Genomic DNA, 10,349 nt, shown 5'->3' with positions numbered 1-10,349 from the left:
TCAGAAGTGGGATGACTGACAGAAGGTAAATATGCGTCTTTCATATTTATATAAAGACCTATTATACCTCTCTCAGTGATCGATCCATAAAAAAACGGGATATGCTGACGAAGTTTCACTTAGTGATCCAGAGAGATACACTGACGACTTCCTCAGTCCCCGAATAAAGTAGATTAACCCTTGTGTGGTGTTGGTGGACACAGGAAGTTGCCTGTTGTCTTGAATATTTTAATTTTGTTAAAAAATAATAATAATAATAATAATTAATTGTTTAATTAAACGTACGTTAAAAAGTGAGAAGTTGCTCACTCAGAAAAAGTGACACAGGAAGTTGCCTGTTGTCTTAAATACTTCTCGTTAAGTGAGAAGTTGCTCACCAAAGAGTGACACAGGAAGTTGCCTGTTATCTTGAAACGTACGTTAAAAAGTGAGAAGTTGCTCACTCACAGAAAGCTAGTAAATAATTAAATTTAATTTTGTTAAAAAAAAAAAAAAAAAAACGAAAGAAAACTGAAAACGGGTCTCACAGACCCGATTACCATACAAGGGTTTAAAAGCAGTAAATTAAAAGCAGAAAGACACAGGAAGTTGCCTGTTGTTTTACGAGAAGTTGCTCGTTAAGCGAGAAGTTGCTCGCTAAGTGAGAGTTGCTCACACAAACAAAAAATTGCTAGCAATAAATTTAAAGTGACCTCAGCTGTGCCGCAGCGAAAATACTAACATAAATCCTTCAAGCGTGTAAACCCCTCTGGAAATCACTGAACATGGGTCAGAATAATTCAAAAACCACAGACAAGTCCGATAAAAAATCTAAAGTACCTGTAAAACCAAAAAATAAATTAAATTTAAAGTCTCAAACAACAGCTCAGTACGACTCCCATTTCCGGTTACGTGTAACCTACGTCCGCGAATCGGTGAAGACGTCCATGATCACGTATCCAGAACATGCGGGAGTGCTTATGTGACTGACTTTGTTTACAACTTAAGAAGTTCAATGCATTCTAATTTATTTCCGGAGCCTTATCCCGAACGATTATCGCCAGAAACCAGGTCAGTAGAAATGTTGAATATCATTTGTGATAAGAAAAGTAGTCTGCTTAAAAAGTCCTGTAGAAAATATGATAGAATGCCGCGACGTGATGCATCAAATGTTACCGCTATGGACAAAAGGACCGGAACCAGGCGTAGATGCTTTAACATCAAATAAAACTAGTGCAGGCTCTAGCAAAGAAAATAAATCTACTGCGGGAAAAGCTAGTCTTGCATGCTCAGCCATTCAGCCTACAGCCCCGCCGCCTTACGAAGATGAGACTGAATTAATAGTTGCTGCCGCAGCAGCACGCAAACAATGTCAGCATTCTGATCCAACCAGCTCAAAAGACAGTGACAAAAAACCTGAATCACATGCAACGGGTCTCAGCCATCTCTTTAAACAGGATCAGGAAAAACAATATATACGCCGCGAGGAAGAATTAGCAGAACATAAAAAAAGAGAAAAACTTTTGAAAGAAGAATGTGAGGAACTTATGAAAAACAATTCAGACGTCTATGAAGAAAAACTTTTGCATCAGGCAGTGTCCACAATAGACACCCACATGAAACGCCACGATATCGTAGCTAGAGGTTTAGAGGTAGCTAAAGAAATACCTGTTACCCGAACTTTAATAAAGACTTATCTAAAAGGAAAAAAGGAAAAACAAAGCCGGAATGACAAAGGTCCTCACGCCAACACTCGCGGTAGTAAACAAACAGACCCAAAGCATGATAAAGCATCCACAACTGCAGAGTTTTTGTGGGTAAATAATGACAAAATCACCGATTTCTTTAAGAATCTAAAGAAATTCCTGCTAACAATGTCCAGAGACAAAATTGACTTAAATGCAGTAACTATGTGTAAACAGAAGCCTGATGAATCTATCCTAGTATTCATAAAACGCTTTATGCACTGTTGGACAAGCTAGAGGTGCAAATTTAGCTCAGTTTTCCAGCAGCCGCAGACACCCAGAGCAAAAATGAATTTGTGTATTTAATTTAACACAAAGTGTGAAATGTTTGCTGACACTGATAACAGCTTATGTTTTCTCTGCCCTATGTACCGACATGATGGAGAAGGAACATCCTCTGTGTCAGCTGGACCCTCAGCAGAGAATGAACTCAACATCCTTTTTGTCCGGTACTCTATGTCACACACTGTGCCAAAAAAACGTGTACAGACGCCACTAACAGGTAATCCCATGACTGGGAGCCACACTTTTGTTTCTCTCACACTTTTCAACAACATGATAACTGCTCACACAAGTGAAGGTCAAACAGTGATTTTGTCACATAACTCAGACATAGGTTATGACATAACTACACCATGTCGTCACATAGATCTAACCTACCCTATCCACTGTACTATTTCTGCACTTACGTTGCCAGCTGAATACCAGAATATGACATTGTGGTCAAAAAGTGAGAATGATATAGGATTTATTGACTGTACACTTTATCACGTACACCTATTAAAACACAACAAGCCAGTATATGTCAAGCAACATCCCATTTCTGCCGAAAAAGCCGCAGCCCTAGATGTCATGATAGGAGATTTATTGACTACAGGAGCAATAAAGCCCACACTCCTGTCAATCCTGTGCCAAAGCCTAACAAACCTGGCGTATGGCGTTTCATACAAGACTTAAGGCAAATTAATGCAGTCAACATTCCTCTGCCACCTCTCGTTTCAGATGTTCACAGCATATTGACATGCTTTGCATACACACTTTACCGTGGTGGATTTATGCTCCGCTCCTTTTTCTCAGTAAAACACACAGCCGTTATTTGCATTCACACATAGAAATAAGCAGTACACTTGGACTCGTTTGCCCCAAGGCATGATAGACAGCTCTGCTGCTTTCTCAATGGTGCTTCACTCCTCCAGGGCTGCACCCTGATCCACATGTGGATGACCTCCTCCTCTGTGCTCCGAGTGAAAAACTGTGTCAAACTGCTACACACATGCTTCTCCAGCACCTCCAAAAGACTGGCCACAAAGCATCAGCAAAGAAAATGCAGTACTGTCAGACTTCTGTTCAATATTTGGGATTCACACTGTCTCACGGAAAACGTTCCATGACTGCAGACAGGGTCAAAGCTGTGACCTCCGTCCCTCGTCCCACTACACAGAAGGAAATGTTGTCCTTCCTGGGCATGGTGAACTATTGCAGACAGTGGATACCAGACTGTTCTTTTCATGACCACATTCTGCGTGACTGTTGTAAAAAAGACAAGCCTCCTCGAATACTGTGGTCCACAGAAATGACTGCCTCTTTCAATGCATTAAAGGGAGTGCTGACCTCCGCCACTCAAAGGTGCTGCCTGAATTGTTCAGGAATGCCGGCCTGCCTGAGGGCAGTAGCAGCTTGCTCTATCATGATAAGGGACTGCGAGAAGCTTACACTCTCACATGACACTATTCTACACACCAATCACCAGGTCACGACCATTCTAGCAAACATAACTACACAACATATGCAAATCTCACTATAAAAGCGAGCAGCACACCCAATTCGCCAGCACATTTATTGATCCTATGCTGTGTTCTTCTGACCGACAGGATGGCTCAGACAGGCTTGACGATCATGACTGCATGACACGTATACAGGAATCCACAGCACCACGTCCAGATTTAGAGCAAACACCTATCCCAGACTCAGCCACGGTTTATGTGGACGGGTCCTGTTCAAGGCCGAATGACAACTCATTTCTTTGTGGCTATTCAGTGGTAACAGTGCCTGACATCATACTAGAGGCTCACTCATTACCATTTCACTCAGCACAAAAAGCAGAGCTCATGGCTTTAATACGCGCCTGTGAGCTACATTTGGATAAGCATGTGACGATTTACACAGACAGCCGCTATGCATTTGGCGTTGTGCATGACTTTGGCACATTGTGGAGACAGAGAGGATTTAGATCTGCTGATGGAAAATAAATTGCTAAATTCTGATTTTGTGCAAAGACTTTTTCAGGCTATACAGCTACCATCGGCCGTTGCAGTTGTAAAAACGAATGGACACAGTACAGCTGACACAGACGAAGCAACAGGTAATGCCTTAGCAGACGTGACAGCCAAGGCTGCAGCTGCATCACAGCTCCCACCTCCGCAGGAAGTATTATCTGTGCCCCTACAGCTGCCACTTGTTACACTCCCAGACTATTTAGACACAAATGTTGATTTAAAATTCATACAAGAGCAAGCCTCTGCATGTGATTACACCTATTGTGAGAATAATGACTGTACCTTAGAAGACAGAGATGGCTTATACAAAATCTTAAGGGTTTGATTGCCCTCCCATATTCCCTGATGCCAGTCCTTGCCCGACATTTTCACTGTGTGAGTCATGTCGGACAAAGAGGGGTAATAGGGGCAATAAAATTAAGATTTGTAATTGAGAAAACATTGCATGCAGTAAAAAGCATATTAGCAACCTGTCTAACATGTGCGCGAACTAATGTAGGTAGCTCAAAAGCAAAACATCAGCATTTACCACAACCAGATTTTCCATTTCATACATTACAAATTGATTTCACACACATGCCAGCGCAAGGAAGCATCAAGTACTTACTGGTAATAGTGGATCAATTTAGTAAATGAGTAGAAGCTTATCCAACCTGAAAAGAAACTGCAGAAGTAGTCTGTCAAAAGTTGAGCAATGAAATAATACCCAGATTCGGAATACCTCACCAGATTAACAGTGATAGAGGATCTTCATTCACATTAGAAGTAATTCAAAAGTGTGCTAAAACTTTAATGACCTGGGTCAAATTACTTACTCAAGTCCTGTGTGAGATTAGAATGACTCAATCTACAGTAACCAAATTATCTCCATTTGAAATAAGACTATTTCCAACACCATGGTCAGCTTCCAGAGGGGCACCGCTAGTAGAAGGTGATGTATATTGCATTGTCCACTGATGTTCACAACCTGGTAGAAAAACTGAATAATAACTATCAGAAAGTTTGTCTCTCTCAGCCTTTCCCCTCCACAGTTCCACCAGTGGAGACAAGGAGATGCATGTTGGAGAAGCCACTAAAACCAAGGACTCTCTGGGAGGCCGCGCGTGTTCCAGCCCCAGACTGTACTGGCAGTGACGAAGAACCAGCATCCTTACGGACGGACAACCTCAGTGGATTCATGCCAGCAGGGTTAAGACCAGCCCAATCGGAACATCTCAGGCGTCGGATCAAGCAGACGACATCTCCGGCGAGCCAGCGCCCGGAACTAGAGCAAATAAACACACACGGGTAGATGACATCTCAGGCGAGCCAGCGCCCGGATCCAGTGTACACACGCAATCACTGATTAACACACAACGTCTGAAAGAGCCACAGCAAGGTACTCGAACATCCAGCAGGAATAGAAAGCCAAAAGTACCACATGATGTCTAACCTGATAAAGCTAGACTCATTACATCCTGATCATGGAGAAAATGAAATGCCCATTGTCATCACACGACGCTTATTCTATGTCTCTCGAACCTGGGACCAGGCCAGGAGACGACTGAAGAACTGTTTTTCTTATATATTTAGGTTATTTATCACATCTATCGCATTAACCTTAGGATTTCTCTTTGCTATTTTGTATTGTAAACTGCAACCATGTTCACATTTCTGCAGGTCATATTTTGCTGACTATACCTCATGCTCTATTTTGCAAGACACCTACTTAATGCACTCCTCACGTTCCCTAAAATCAGTAAATAGCAACATAGACGCCACTAATGAACCATTTTATGCACCCTCTAGAGCAGGAGCTAACGCCTGGTATGAAAATGCCAGAACAGCCGCTCGTGATTTAGGAAACAGTAACTGTTATGTCTGTTCAAAGGCTAATCCAGAACAGGTAATAGTAGGATACCCCATATCCGGTTTCCCCCTCACTGAGGGACTAGAGAAAATCAGCGGAAATAATGCTCTCCTTAAAGACGCTTTACAGTTGACTCTGAGCCCTCTCGACTGCCTACTTAGACACACACACACACCAACTAACCCTGAGACTCCATTAGGCGAATTATTGAAGTTATCTGATGACACCGCAGGGACCTGCGCCCCAATGAAACGCCCTAAGACTAGGTTAAAGCCCTCACTGCCCTTAGGACAGATCCCTCTCCATTTTAATACTAGTATGATATGTCTGCGCAGACTAAAGTTAACTGGCCCAGACACACACATAGATTATACAAAGGATAACTATACATTCTTCTCTGACTCCCCAGGTGCACGCTGTAATGAGACATGGCTAGCTGTCTCTGTGGCTGAAGTTTTATCATATCTGGAGGAACACACACACAGTTCAAGTTCGAGCAGAGACTCGATCATTGTTCCCCCAGACGGTGTATTAAATGACACTGACTGGGGGGAGTTAGTTAAATCACACATGGTCACGCGCCTGACCAGACCAATCCCACATGCTTATTGGATGTGCAATAATACCCTTAGATTAGCTTTACCTGTTAATTGGACCGGTACCTGTGGTCTAGTAACCGTTGATGTTTGTTGTACTTTCATTCCCAATAACACCGCCCCTAACGGTTCATTCACACAAGCTATGAATAAACTTGAAGCATTGCAGATAGAACTAATTGCCAATACAGGTCACGGTCAGTGGCTACATAAGTGGCTACAGGACACGTTTGGGAGATGGAAGGAACTAATTGTAGCCTTTGTAACCGTTGCAGCATGTTTTTGATGATTATTGTCTGTTGTGTGGTACCCTGTGTACGTTCAATGATAACCCGTATAGCTACTAGTACAGCTACTTCAATGTATTTGCAATTGGGACAAATTGACCCAGATTATGTGTCAGATGTCATCGATGATGATCCTGATGTATGTATTGAGCATTAGATTGTGAATTACTCGATTGTTCAAGAAGAGTATGACGTTTTCTTCTCTTTCTTTTCTTCTTTTTAAAATTTTGATATTAAGCTTCCTCAAAGGACTAGTTACATTTATGATTTGTTTCACATTTATGATTTGTCTTTATATTATGTTATTACATTCTGTCTTTATACTATGTTATCATTTCATGATAAAAGGGGAGAACTGTTATGATATTTTGATACCACGGTTAGCATTTATAGGATATTGTTTTATACAGGAAAACTGTTACTCAATAAGGTCCATCTACTAGTTGTTTTTCTCTTTCTCTGTGACCCAAGAATTAAGGTGTAAGACTCACAAGCTGGTACCCCAAGGTCGAAAACACCACAGAGACGAGACCACTTCCTTACTCCCATCCTCCCTTCCTTATCTCTTAGAAAAAGGCTCGTTAAAGGCCAGGTGGTTTGTTTCAGAATTCACTAATGAAAGAACTCTGTATTCTGTGTATTTTGCTGGGATGATCATAAATTGTAGCTGAACTGATAAACTACACACAGGATACTTCTTTGCTCACAAGGCAGGAAGACGTTTCCTTATTTGGTCTGTACTGGTTTGAACTGAGAACTTGCTGACACACGAACCTTTTTTTCCTCTATATAAACTGTTGTGTATCAAATAAACCTTTGAGTCGATTGGGAAGGCAACCTAAAGCAGTCTCTGTTTTCTTGTTCTCCCAAGCTGCTCCCGAGCTCGTACTAACACGCTGAATGGCATACCTGAGTGTTACTTTAAATAATTAGGAATCTTAGAAGGAAAGGACAGAACTCTGCTTATCGCTCACGCCACGGAGGAAACCCGGGACGGCAATTTCCTTCAGTCACCAAGTAAACAGAATATTGATGATATTTTTGTGTATCGCTGCAGCCTTTTCAAGTATTAACCTGGTGTCTTTGGGAACAGCTTAGGGGGAAATGACGGTAATATGACTGAACCATATGGGAAGAAAGAATAGGCACTTTTTTGTGCTAGCGAAGTTTCCTCGCTTTCATTCAAAATCTGTTTATCATTAAACAATTGAAACATAATGGCTTCGAGCTGACATTGAGGCCTGTGGGGCACTATCAGCCACTGAGACAGTAGACAAGTGACTATTTCACACTTTAAGGCTGCCTGTTTATTTAAGGGAGATGAACAGTACATTCTAACTGTACATAATAATATCAATGATGATAGATTAAATAAATGGGTTTTTGAAAGACGCTTGTGCATTTTTAAAGTCTAAAGTGTTGAATTGATCTGAGTATGTCATGTGTTCAAAGCCTCTCCCAGTCAGTGCTGTTCTCTATGCCTGTCTTACTCTACATGATGTTATTAGCACAAACACTTTAAAGGTGATAATTAGGTCTACAACAATAACACAGACTGCAATGTAGTTAAGCGTCTTACAGTTAGTTTTGAATGAATGAACTTAAAAAACAACACAAGCAAAGATCTGTCTCCTCCTGTTTTTTGTGTCACATAAGAAAGAAGCATCAATATCTGATGAGAAGACTTATTCATTTGGCCTTTCACGTGGTCTTACTCAGGTGATGCGAAGTGAAATATGCATCCTTTTTATGGTAATGTGCTGGAAAATGTTGAAAATGGACATTAAACGTGCTTACAAAGTGCTTGAATTTGACCCTGAAAGGTGTATGAAGCCAGAAAAAGTCACACTTGGAGTAAAAACCTCTCATAGCAAGTTAATCATATTCAATTGATTTGATGCTTTCAGCACAAAATTTAGCCACACAGTCAGGACAGCGTCTGCTTTACCTTCATCGGTAAACGTGTTTATGCAGTACATAGTAACAGTGTGGCTGAGTCCTCTGGTTCAAATCAGTTCCAGTACATTTGGAGATGTAAGTCTTAACCTTTCACATGCATCGGGAAGGAAAAAACATTTAATCTTCACAGTACTGCCGAAGTGCAGCGATACATTGTGAAGTGCACATTTGCATTTCTCATACAGTACCGAGCAAAAGTCTTGAACCACCCCCTTATTTTTTCGTGTTTTGCCAGGTCAGTCTGTGTTAACGGTGTTATTAACTGCATTCTTCAACTAAAGAAGCGAGAACAAATGATGTGGGCTTTTGTTTTTTTGCAATAGGCTGCAAGTAAATGTGTACAGATACAATTTAAAATTGGTTCTTTGTTAAGTTTTCTGGTCCTTTCCGTGACTTAGGTGTCTGTTTATGTTTGAATGTTTCAGAGATTAGTGTGAAGGGTCTTAACAGACAAAAAGTGGTCAAATACAAGCCCTGGATTAAAAATCAGAAACACTTTAAAAAGCCTGGAGAGCTATTCCTTAATACCACTTTAAAGATTACAGGGAAGTCCGGATCCCTGGAAGCAAATGAGGGATGGCTCAAGACTTTTGCACAGTGCTGTACATGTCATGTTCCCTGTTTTATAGCTCAGCTCAAACTGACACGTTCTCACTAACTGCTTCTCATTTTCTCCACAGTAAACTTTGACCACTTCCAGATACTGCGGGCCATCGGGAAAGGAAGCTTTGGAAAGGTAATGCAGCCTCCATTTTTCACGCCACTTGTATATTGTTTGCCCTTAATTACCCACCACGGTCGTCATCTCTAAAGAATCAGTGCAAGCGAAGCGAAATGTGCTGGGATTACACTTTAGTTCTCGTGTGCTGCTGTTATTTAATAACAGTTATAAATGCAGCTTATGTAATTATTTCTATAAAGTCAGTTAGAGGAGAGCCGATTTCTATTTCATCTCACTCAATCTAGGTGGGAATTTTGACCCCACGTCTCAATTTAATTACACAGCAGCAAAATTCTGCGGCTCTATTTGTCATCGCGCTCAACGGTTGGGCTGAAGGCAGGAGGAGAACTTAGTGTGTGTGTGATACACAATTGGGGCTGCAGAGATTGGAATAGTTTACCTTCATTTTAAATATCACTGCCCTGTGCACATTGTCGGCTTTAAAATTCAAACTTAAAGAGTTTGTAAGTAAACTGGCTGAGATGAGACAGACGATGCACCGGGTCCTCGTCTGAGTGCTGGCTTTCAGTTGTGCTGTTTCTCTTGCCCAGCCATGCACACACAGACACTGTGCTACACTTACACAGTGAGACAGATGCTCACAGAGACGTCCAGATACATTTTGTCCTTGCTGGAGGTCACCTTGTGTTTTTTGGCCCACTGTGGCCTCACACCGAGCTCCTGCTGTTTTTTGAACACTTTAACAGCACCAGTCTTTAGCTTCCTGTTGAACACACTTAAGTGGGGGAGGTGTTATTATTAGTGGTAAATGATTTGTGTATTTGTTGGATGCACCTCAGAGCAACAGGAAACATGACACGACACGCTCCAGTAACCTGCAGTCTTTACAGTGAGGACACACAAACATTAACCCTCTGCTCCTTACAGAAACTCTCTAAATCCTGTAAGTTTCTTGACTGCCACTTGGAAAGTTGAA

General features: G+C 41.5%; 1 long non-coding RNA gene across 1 annotated transcript; it reads left to right on the top strand.

The window, feature by feature from the left end:
* Positions 1 to 569: 569 nt before the first annotated feature.
* Positions 570 to 7,575, top strand: LOC308393643. Its single transcript, XR_013971015.1, has 2 exons — positions 570 to 1,050; positions 5,016 to 7,575. It is a non-coding gene; the product is annotated as an uncharacterized lncRNA (long non-coding RNA).
* Positions 7,576 to 10,349: the final 2,774 nt, after the last annotated feature.

Source organism: Rhamphochromis sp. 'chilingali' (genome assembly GCF_963969265.1).
Source record: "Rhamphochromis sp. 'chilingali' genome assembly, chromosome: 3".
Lineage (NCBI taxonomy): Eukaryota > Metazoa > Chordata > Actinopteri > Cichliformes > Cichlidae > Rhamphochromis > Rhamphochromis sp. 'chilingali'.
The sequence above is the reverse complement of the archived record's forward strand: the minus strand, read 5'-3'. Positions and strand labels throughout refer to the sequence as shown.